Source organism: Pinus tabuliformis, chromosome Q (assembly GCF_031772625.1).
Source record: "Pinus tabuliformis cultivar Carrire ecotype Pingquan chromosome Q, CPIR1, whole genome shotgun sequence".
In the NCBI taxonomy this organism is placed as follows: Eukaryota; Viridiplantae; Streptophyta; class Pinopsida; order Pinales; family Pinaceae; genus Pinus; species Pinus tabuliformis.
This window is the reverse complement of record NC_142296.1, coordinates 2,255,012-2,267,126: the sequence shown is the minus strand read 5'-3', so window position 1 is coordinate 2,267,126 and position 12,115 is coordinate 2,255,012.

The window sequence follows — 12,115 nt, the reverse complement described above, 5'->3', positions numbered from 1 at the left end:
TAAATAAGAAGGCTTAGGGCCTCATTTTGGTTAGCTAATGGTTAGTCATTTTTGTAGCCAATGGTTAGTCATTTTGTAGGCAGAAGTTAGCTAGTTTGTATTTCGATTTTTAGGCAATAGATTAGCTTTGCTTTCAGCTCATTTTCAAGTTCTCCTTGTGGACAGTTTTGATGTAACTCTTCTTTTCTTGCTCAATAAAGATGAATCCAGCTTTGCACCAGCTCTAAATCTCTCTTAGGAGGCTATAGCTCTTGGGGTTGGGCCCATCTCAAGTGCCCAATACCTCCTTTGATTATCTTTATGTGTTTTTGCTACATTCTTAAAATAAAATATGCTATTTAGATCTAAATCTTGTTTTGTTATTTAGTTTGTTTTTTTTATGAGTAAAATAGCTTTTCATGCTCAGATTTAGTTGATAGGTTGTTAACAGAAAAAGCTTCAAGAAAAGGGCCAACAAACATCTGTGGTTTCACCTCTCCCTAAGTGGGCAGGAGCTGTGACTAGGATGACTTTGCTGCCCACAAAAACACTAACTTTGCTTTGCCATGCAATCATTAGTGTTTGGTTTTCATTTGCAGAAGTTGGTTACATGTTCAGATCTTTGAATGCTTCATTGCATAGTTAATATACATGGTTTCCTTGCAAATAAAGCTGTTGTCCATTCTTGTTACTATTAGCTAGATCATATTAGGGTAGCATAACTAGATCTTTGTTTTCTTGCATGTCTTTGTTGGTTCAGTTGGAAACACAAATTGCAGAGCACCTGTACCACTTCTCTGTCTACCCAGACTCCCTCAAACCCATCTTCTCCACCTCCTAACTTGGTTTATTGCCTCAGGTTGCCATACTGCCCTCATAACCCTACCTTTTGTGCAGCATTACTTCAGTCTTCTTGGAACATGTCCAGCCATCTACACCTCCTCCTCAACTCTATCCATTACTCCTTGGGTCAGTTCATGCCCCTACCTTGCCTCCCTATCCATTCATGCACCTTACCTCACTCACCCATCCTCCAAAATCCAATTTTTAAACATCTTGTAAAAAAATTACAGAACATCCTGTAGAAATCCTAAACATCTTGTAGAACCCCTGCAGACTTCCTGTAGAAGCTCACGAATGAGGTTTCTTGATAGCCAAACTTTGTGAAACTCTCTGGAAGGGTGTTAGGGACCCCTTAGACCCTCTCTGAACCTTCCCAACCTTTCCCAAGCATTTCTCCCCTTGATCTACCCCTCCACAGTAAAAATCCAGTTAGAAGCACATGCATGATAATTCCAACAACTGGAACAGAAATACAAAAAGATGTTTTCTTCAGGTAGAGGTAGTCTAGACACATGTATTTTACCTTCATAGAAGTAATGGCATCTCTTTTAGTAGTTTGCATTCTCATCTTTGCATCAGTAGGACTAGCTGGTAGAATTAGGGTTTGCTAGGGTTTGCGTTTCTGTTTGGCTTTCAGTCTCTTTCCGCAAGTAGATTAGCTTCCTTTGAGTTAGCTTTCATCCATCAATTAAAAAGCTTCTTCTAAGAGCTCATAGAAGTTGGCTTAAGCTCCTAGCAGACTTGTGCCAGCTGACCAAGTGACAGTTGCGGCAAGAGCTAGTACTTGTGCATACAGCACCGTCGCTTCCAAGTTTGTTACGAACTATCAGGTTGATAAAATTAAAGAAGGGAGTCTCAGGAGTTGCAGCATTATTGCTACAATACTGGGGCCCACCATCTTTTTGGCGCCGTTGCCGGGGAAGCGTCAGAGTATTGGTGATTGTCGCTTTTCTTCTATTTTCCACTACAATCTTCTGCTAAGTAGTTTATTTCATTTCCATTATGCAATTTCATTTATGCAAAAGTAGATTAGCCTTTCCCTCTTTCATAGATTAGCATTTCAATTCCGCAATTTCATTTCTGCAAGCGTAGATTAGCATTTTAATTCCGCAAGCGTAGACTAGCATTTCATTCCTGCAATTTCATTTGAGCAAAATAGATTAGTCCTTTCCTGCTTTCATTTCAATTCCGCATTTTCATTTTAGCAAGATAGTTAGTTGCAGTTCAATCTATTTCAGTTTTGCAGGTAGAAGTAGAAAAAAGCAAAAATCAACCAAAATGATTTCATTTCATTCCTTGTAGGAGTAGAGATAAGTTAGAAAAATGATTGCACAACACCCACACTGCTTCACACCGCCAACATTCTCTCTTCTTCGATGGTTGTGATTAAAGAACCCTTAGGTGGACAACAAGACATATTTGAAAAACCTCAAGGGAAGAAGAAGAAGGAACCATTCCTCTAGAGCAAATGGCTACAAGCAGAAATGTTGGGAGCAGTTCCTTGTCCAAAGACGAATTTGAAAATCATTTGGAAGATTTCAAGAGTGATATGAGGCAGTTTCTTGCCATGCAACTAGATACCTTACAGATCCAAAGGAAGCAAGAGGAAGCCAAGAGGGCTTTGAACATCTTCTGTCCTAAGTGCACTAGAAAGCATCCTAGGAACGAATGTCCAATGCACTCCCTAGAAGTGTGTTTCATCTGTCAAGAATACCATCCTACGAATCAGTGCCTTTCCTTGCCCGAAATTAAAGCTGCATATCAGAGAACCAAAGGAGCCACTGAATCACTCCGTTATATGAACCAAAGGAGGCCACATGGACCTAGATCTTACCAGCAGGAACTGCAAGGGACATCCGAGACCTATTATGACCCCTATCAAGCCACTTTCATGCCTTCTTAGGGTCCCCCTGCTCACCTTTCCTGGTTCACACCTCCTCCTTTTTCCTTCACAGATCCATATTATGCCCAACCAGTTGCTCATTCATTTCACTCTTATGCTCAGCCATAGCCTCAATGGAATGCACCTCATCAGGGGTGGAGGCCCCAATACAACACTCCTCCCGCTTATTTTCCTCCACCACTTGCTCATCCACAACCATCGCCTCCTACTCCACCAAGGCAGCCCCAAATGCCTACCCAACCACAACCCCATCCACATCCATCTCAAATATACACCCCCACTCAGCTACCCATACCACCATTTCGAAACCCGCACATTGGAATAGCTCAACCTAATTGCAAAGCTAAGGCACAACATGTCCGAACAACTCCTCTTGAGCTCAATGATCTTCACCATAGCTCAGGAAGAGTATTGCAAAAGAGAGATTATATTGACAACATTGAAGAACCATGGGCTGTACTTGATGAAGAGAAGAGATCATAATTATCTATTGAGAGAGTTCCCGCATGGTTACCATCAAATCCTCCATGTACTCAAGAGAAAGATCAGTGAAAAGAGGAAGATGAGAAGGTCATGATAGATGGTGACATGAAGAATGATCCAGATCAGCAAAAGGACCAAGGATATCAGAGCTATATTGAGATATGGTTTCAGACGGTCACTAAGTTGCAGAGGTACTATCTTCTTCAGCTATGTTTGATCCCTTCAAAGTCAGATCATTTGGTCTCTAAAATCCGGATATCTGTCAAAGCATGCATTTCGAGCCTTCACATCATCTTGTCCCTAATCTCAATGTGCACATGGCTCCATTGGAAGTATTCTTACACTTGAAAATGATTTTGTTTTTCAAGTAGGGTAGGGTAGAAAAAAAAAAAGAAAAAAAAAAGAAAAAAGAGAAAAAAAATGAAAATAAGAAGAGAATAAAAATATAAGGTGAAAACCTCCTTGGAGGCGCCTTAGATTGGCTCATTGATTGAATACCTCCATGAGGCGGTCAATGGGTTGGGAAAAAAAAGAGAAAAGAGAATAAGATCTCTGGGTGAAAACCTCCCTTGGAGGCGCCCAGGGCAGGCAATTAGGGTGAAAACCTCCATGAGGCGCCCTAGTTGTTTTTAAAAAAAAAATAGAGAAAAAGAAAAAGAAAAATAAATCTAATTTCCATTGAATAATTTCAGGTTGCAGCAATTTCATTGCAGGGCAGGAGGATCACTCAAAACAAAGACAAAGGAGTTTTTGTGCCTTCTAGAGGAAGTTCTATATTTCTACAGGAAACATCCTGTAGAACCTTCAAGCCAGCCATATTCGATTTTGGAAGGGGATCTAAAGCTTGGAATCCATTGGTTATGCCTGCAAGCATCCATGTTCTCATTCCTCACCCTTTTCCATCATCTTTTCCACCTCATTGTGCTTCTTCATTGTGCTTCTACAGGAAGTTCTTGTAGAAATTGTAGGAAGCTAGAAATGGATTTCAAAAAGGTGGTTTGGCGAACACGGTAGCTTCCTCAAGGTTTCAGAAGTCCTCCTGCAATCTTCAAACTCCTCCTCCATCATCTCCATACCTGCATCACAGCCCAAGTTCATTTTTCTTACCATGCAACAAAACTGCAAAATGCCTTGAAGCAAAAATACCTAGAACAGAATTTGTTTTTGCCCTAACCTGAAAACCATACATCCATTTGAAAAACCGTTTTATGGGGAATTGTACAACGGTGATGGAAACATGCCTGAGCAGTTTCAGCAAATTCCGGTGCACGGTTTCCAAGAAATTAGCCTCCATCTCCATCAGCCATTTTTGCATTTTCTCCATATCCGTGCATCCGTTTCAAAACCTATTTCATGGGGAGATGCATATGGGTGATAGTAACCTACCCAAGAAGTTTCAACCAATTCCGATGCACAGTTTTCGAGAAATTGATCTCTGAAATCTTCAGCCATTTTCCATTTTTCTCGAAATTTGTGCATCTGTTGATAGTAATAATGTTGTGGGAGATGTATAATGATGATAGGAACGTGCGCAGCAAGTTTCAGATCGATCTGGTTTACCGTTTGGGAGCAATGGCGAAAACAAGTTTATGTTCGGTGAAAATTCAGCAGCAGCAGCTTGAGGGTGCAGATCTGAGCGTGGAAATGAACTCCTGTAGCATGCATCTGGCCAGAGGACACCTGCACAAGGAAAACAAACAAAAATTAGCAGCCAAGCCACATGCAACCACAAAAACCAGTGCATGCAGCAAATGACTTCACAGCAACCACGCACGACTTGCAAGTACGTGACTAAACTCATTCCTCTAATTGCATGAATGTAATTTAGAAACTGCATGAGAAATGAGATGATCGGGATTAAAAAAATCGGTGGCGAGCTAACTGACCACTGTCATCCAGTTCAATAGCGCTCGGTGGGTGAATGAGACATGTGCGCTCAGCCATCTCAGGAGGGAATGAGAAAACAGGTAGTGATGGATAGTTAAACTTCAGCGTGATTGATGGACGAGATTACAGGTAGAGAACAAATAGTTAAGCACTGCAGGGGACCAACAGTTTGCATGGGCCAACACACGTCTCTGCCACCTCACCACAAATCACGCCACAATTAAAAATGCTCGGCCGACTCTCACCATCCGCTAATTAATTTGCACTTGCAACATTCTCAGCTGAAGTATGCGTCCTCTGCTCCCACAATTGGTTAACCTATCGTCCTCCACTGAGCTTTGCGGCCTGGTTCGAATTTCTCTAGTGTATCGGGCTCACTCAAAGGTAGAATAACATTCTACAGGAAACGGGAGGGGTCTTCTACAAGAAGTACATTATATCCTTCTGAAGCAGAGGAGCCTGAGTTTTTCTTCATCAAGTTTGGAGCTTGAAGAAAGGTAGGCTCAACAACACCATTCCCATGCATGATATTTTGAAAGGTGGTGAACTAGCTTGGTTGAAGTGGGGACAATTAAAACCAGTCTGCTTGTGGGTCAAGAATGGTGGTTTGCTTGTGGGATACACGGAATTTCTTTCAAATAGCGCTGCATCACATTCTCTTCCAAGGTTCCTGTTAACAAATGCTCCATATGATAATGATAAACCACTGTAAGGCTTACTTGTGCATAAAAAAATTTGTGACTGTTATGTGGCTGGAATAAAAAAACAAGCTCTGCGCCCTATCTGAGAGAGCCTAATTCCCTTTTGTCAGTCGAATTTGGGCAGCAGCAGCATTCTAAATGGGGATTTGGTGCAAAGGAAAATACAAAAAAATTGAGGGAAACTCCCGAGGTGGTAGACCTATTTACCCATGCCAATTGGATGACCTTCTGTGACAGAATCCAAGGCTATGATGATGAGGTAACCGAAGAATTCCTAATATCCCTGCATCCTAAATCCAAAATACTGGCCACTGTAAATTTCAAAGGGTTGACCCTAAAACTGACCCCACAACTCATTAGCCGAGTCACTGAGTTTCCATTGGGGACATCATGGAGTAAAGAGGAGAGGTCATTGGGCCAAAAAGCCAAAAGGGAATTTTTCTACCAGAAGAAAAGTTTTCAGAGGATAAGAATGGGGTCCGGAGAGCCAGCCTTCAGCCATTTTGGATCGAGGTCAGCCTTCAAGTTATGAAGTATAGTACCTGTGAGGGGCGATTCAACATCGTACATGGTTATCATTTCTGTTTACTAACAAAACTCAGGCATCAAATGGATCTGCCCTCAGAACAAAAATTGAGCATCTCCTACTTTTTCCTGCAATCCTTGATGGAATGTGCCACAAAGCTAAGGGAGGGGACACCAGACCAGCTGGCCCATCATGGGCTTATCAAGCTCCTCGTGGAATATGCACTCCATACTTACACTGTCCCTCTCTCTTGGGGAATTTTTCGGAATATGTCTAAGGATGATGACATCCGAATTTTGGCCGAAGAACCCACTTCCTCCAGCAGCGAGGAAAAGGAGCAAATTGAGGCAGAGAAACTAGCTAAGGGCAAGGGAACGCAGGGCAGACCATCACCGGAAAGGCTGCCAGAAAAGAAAGAGGAAAAGCAGGAGAGAAAAAAACAGGATGCTGAAGCCAAAACAGTGGGTGGTAAAATAACACAAACATCCAGGGAGAAAAGACTGCAGAGCAGGATAGAGAGGACTGAGGAAGCTCAGGCCAGTGAAGGCACCCCTAAGGCAGCATCAGCCAAGCTAAAGGAAAAAGCACCCTCAGCCAAGCAGGCTAAGACAGTGCCAACTGCTTCTACAGGAACCCAGAAACCAGCCACTACATGCATTTCTACATGAAGTCTGAAGAAAGGGCAGCAGAAGGAGAAGCAAAAGAGGGAGCCCTCACTGTATTTTAAGGCAAGAAGAAGTGTAAGAATTAAAACCGACAGACCTCAACCACCGTCCAAAGAACCAATCACCATTGTTGACACCCCTACCACACCAAAGGAGGAGTCTCCTTCAAGGATGTCCATCACCTATGAATGAGGAAGCCAAAAACCTTCACTTGGAGAGAGAGAATTTGGATAATGGACTCAAAGACAATTCTACAGGATGCTGAGACAGTTCTACAGGAAGTTGAGAATTCTCTAGGAAAAGAAGCACAGGCAATGGGAAGGAGCAAAGAGAAAAGCATGGTTTCATGACAGAGAAGAGGGCATCACTTTAGAAGCTTGGCATGCTAGGGAGGCCACCAGGGCCATCAAAGATGACGAGATAGATTGGTTGCTCAGAGGATGAGCAACACTTTCAGTAGGGGGGTGATGATGAGCCCCAAAAATGGATGATTATTTGGGCTCATTCAACCTCCTAATTCGACTTAATCCACCATTCTCATTAGTTTATTGCATGTTTTTTATTATATTTATGCTAATAGAGTGAATTGGGTTAGTAATTATGCCAACAAGTCTAATGGGTGCTTTGTGTAGCCTTTTTGGTCAACTTGGAGACAAAATTGAAGGTTTTAATGAGCACTTGGCAGCCAAATTCGTGGGAGAACAAGGGAGAGGATTTGTAGGAAGGTGTCCCCTTCATTTATGGGCCCTTACCTCGAATTCTCCACCATCAGCTTGGAGTTCAAGGGCCACCAAATCAATTAGCACAAGGGTAGCCGAGCAAGTCAAGTAGGACTGTTGTTAACTACATGTTGTGGGCAGCCAAGTCCCTAAAGTTTAGGAGGACTGTTGGGTCCTCAATTTCTATAAATAAGAAGGCTTAGGGCCTCATTTTGGTTAGCTAGTGGTTAGTCATTTTTGTAGCCAATGATTAGTCATTTTGTAGGCAGAAGTTAGCTAGTTTGTATTTCGATTTTTAGGCAATAGATTAGCTTTGCTTTCAGCTCATTTTCAAGTTCTCCTTGTGGACGGTTTTGATGTAACTCTTCTTTTCTTGCTCAATAAAGATGAATCTAGCTTTGCACCAGCTCTAAATCTCTCTTAGGAGGCTATAGCTCTTGGGGTTGGGCCCATCTCAAGCGCCCAATACCTCCTTTGATTATCTTTATGTGTTTTTGCTGCATTCTTAAAATAAAATCTGCTATTTAGATCTAAATCTTGTTTTGTTATTTAGTTTGTTTTTTTTTATGAGTAAAATAGATTTTCATGCTCAGATTTAGTTGATAAGTTGTTAACAGAAAAAGCTTCAAGAAAAGGGCCAACAAACATCTGTGGTTTCACCTCTCCCTCAGTGGGATCAGGAGCTGTGACTAGGATGACTTTGCTGCCCACAAAAACACTGACTTTACTTTGCCATGCAATCATTAGTGTTTGGTTTTCATTTGCAGAAGTTGGTTACATGTTCAGATCTTTGAATGCTTCATTGCATAGTTAATATACATGGTTTCCTTGCAAATAAAGCTATTGTCCATTCTTCTTACTGTTAGCTAGATCATATTAGGGTAGCATAACTAGATCTTTGTTTTCTTGCATGTCTTTGTTGGTTCAGTTGGAAACACAAATTGCAGAGCACCTGTACCACTTCTCTGTCTACCCAAACTCCCTCAAACCCATCTTCTCCACCTCCTAACTTGGTTTCTTGCCTCAGGTTGCCATACTACCCTCATAACCCTACCTTTTGTGCAGCATTACTTCAGTCTTCTTGGAACAAGTCCAACCATCTACACCTTCTCCTCAACTCTATCCATGAGTCCTTGGGCCATTTCAGGCCCCTACCCTACCTCCCTATCCATTCATGCACCTTACCTCACTCACCCATCCTCCAAAATCCAATTTTTAAACATCCTGTAGAAAAATTACAGAACATCCTGTAGAAATCCTAAACATCCTGTAGAACCCCTGCAGACTTCCTGTAGAAGCTCACGAATGAGGTTTCTTGATAGCCAAACTTTGTGAAACTCTCTGGAAGGGTGTTAGGGACCCCTTAGACCCTCTCTGAACCTTCCCAACCTTTCTGAAGCATTTCTCCCCTTGATATACCCCTGCACAGTAAAAAGCCAGTTAGAAGCACATGCATGATAATTCCAACAACTTGAACAAAAATAAAAAAGATGTTTTCTTCAGGTAGAGGTAGTCTAGACAGATGTATTTTACATTCATAGAAGTAATGGCATCTCTTTTAGTAGTTTGCATTGTCATCTTTGCATCAGTAGGACTAGCTGGTAGAATTAGGGTTTGCTAGGGTTTGCGTTTCTGTTTGGCTTTCATTCTCTTTCTGCAAGTAGATTACCTTCCTTTGAGTTAGCTTTCATCCATCAATTAAAAAGCTTCTTCTAAGAGCTCATAGAAGTTGGCTTAAGCTCCTAGCAGACTTGTGCCAGCTGACCAAGTGACAGCTTTGGCAAGAGCGAGTACTTGTGCATACAGCACCGTCGCTTCCAAGTTTGTTACGAACTACCGGGTTGATAAAATTAAAGAAGGGAGTCTCAGGAGTTGCAGAATTATAGCTACAATACTGGGGCCCACCACCAAGCTGGACAGAGGGGTGTGTATGTCGCACAACCAGAAGAAGCAGAGGCACCTCCCCAAGAAGCATAAAATGCTCCAGAAACAGGGGAAGCCCTAGTTTTAAAAAAGGTGTTGTTAAAACCAACCAATGAAACCACCGAGAAAACTCAACGGAAAGCTTTGTCTTGGACGGTTTGTAATGACACAGTAAGTGTTGTAAGCTAATTATTAATAGCGGTAGTACGGATAACTTGGTGGCCACAGAGATGGTGGAAAATTTGGGATTAAAGCGGTTGAAACTTCCCACCCCTTACAAAGTTTCATGGCTGCAAAAAGGCCATCAGTTGCTGGTAGATGAGAAATGCGAGGTGGAGTTTCAAATAGGCAGATATAAGGATAAGCTCATTTGTGACATAATGCCGATGGATGTATGTCACATACTGCTAGGCAGGCCATGGCAGTATGACAGAAAGGTGGTACATGACGGACAGACAAACTGCTATAAGTTTGTCAAGGATGGAATCAAGCACACGCTTGTGCCCATCAAGGAGGAAGGAATAGCAGGGACAAGTGAGACAAGAGCATTGTTGGTAAGTAGAAAATAGTTTCTGAAACAAGTTGAGGATAGTGAGGTGAGCTATGAAATTGTAAGGAGAGCAAAGATGGTACTGTTACATACAGAGGTGTCAGATTTACCCCCAGAAATTTAGCAGATGTTGCAGGAGTTTACAGATATAGTGGTGGATGACTTGCCAGATAAACTGCCCCCCAAAAGAAGCATAAGTCACCATATTGACTTCATACCCAGAGCAAGTTTGCCAAATAAGGCAGCATATCGGATGAGCCCCAAGGACAATGAGGAGATTAGAAAGCAGGTGCAGGAACTGCTAGACAAAGGATTGATAAGGGAGAGTTTGAGCCCTTGTGCAGTTCCAATGGTTCTCGCTCCCAAGAAAGGAGGAGAATGGCGGATGTGCACAGACTCAAGGGCCATCAACAAAATCACCATCCAGTACAGGTTTCCACTGCCATGGATAGATGACATGATGGATTGCCTAAGTGGGGCAGCATATTTTTCTAAGATAGATTTGAAGAGCGGGTATCATCAGATCCGAATTCGAGAGGGGGATGAGTGGAAGACAGCCTTCAAGACGAATGAGGGACTGTATGAATGGCTGGTTATGCGATTCAGATTGAGCAATCCACCCAGTACATTTATGCGGTTAATGAATGAAATGCTGAAAGAATACATCGAAAAATTTGTGATAGTGTACCTGGATGACATACTAATTTTCAGCAGGACAAGGGAGGAGCAACTTCGACATGTTCGGAAAGTGCTGGAAAAATTGCAGCAGAATAAGATGCTAATAAATTTGAAAAAATGTACTTTTCTGCAAAAAGAGTTGATTTATTTGGGCTTTGTAATAGCAGAAAATGAGTTGAAGATGGATCCGGAGAAGATTGCTGCGATAGTTAATTGGCCATCCCCGAAAAGCTCATTTGAGGTACGTAGTTTTCATGGGCTGGTGAGTTTTTACCGGAAATTCATAAGAAATTTTAGTGAAATTTGTGCACCTATGTTGGACACTGTTAAAAAGGAGAGTCAGCCTTTTCAATGGACTGATGCAACGGAGAGGAGTTTTCAGCTACTAAAGAAGAAGATCACAGAAAGACTGATCCTGATATTGCCAGATTTTAAAAAGCTCTTTCAAGTTCGCTGTGATGCTAGCGGTACAGCTATTGGAGCTATACTCAACCAAGAGGATAAACCTGTTGCATTTTTCAGTGAGAAGTTAAACGAAAGCAGGCAGAAATATTCGTCCTATGACAAGGAGTTCTATGCTCTCATCCAAGCACTAAAGCACTGGAGGCACTATTTGCTGGGAAATGAATTTGTGTTGTTTTCGGATAATTCTGCACTACAGTATGTGATTCAACAACACAATCTAAATCACAAACATGCCAAGTGGGTGGAATATTTGCAGAGTTTCACCTTTGTGTTGGAACACATCAGCGGGCAGGCCAACAAGGTGGCGGATGTGTTGAGTATGAGGGCCTTACTTTTGTAGGAGAGTACTGTACAAGTGCTGGGTTTCGAGCACTTGAAAGATTTATACCAGAGTGACACAGATTTTAAGGAAGCCTATGACGCATGTCAGAATCCCTTGGTGAGAGATAACAGTCCATGGTTGGACTACAACTTGCAAGAGAAACTGTTGTTTAGAGGAGGACAACTATGCATTCCTGACTGCTCGATGAGAGAGAACATTATTTGGGAGAAGCACAGTGGAGGTCTAGCCGGACATTTCGGCATAGACAAGACACTCGAGCAGCTCAGTCATTTCTACTTTTGGCCAAAGATGTGAAGGGATGTACAACAATTTGTGACTAGATGTAAAGTGTGTCAGTTGGCGAAGGGTCATAGTCAAAACATGGGACTGTATACACCATTGCCTATTCCAAGCAGACCGTGGGACTCAGTCAGCTTGGACTTTGTCTTGGGTCTACCTAGGACATAGCGG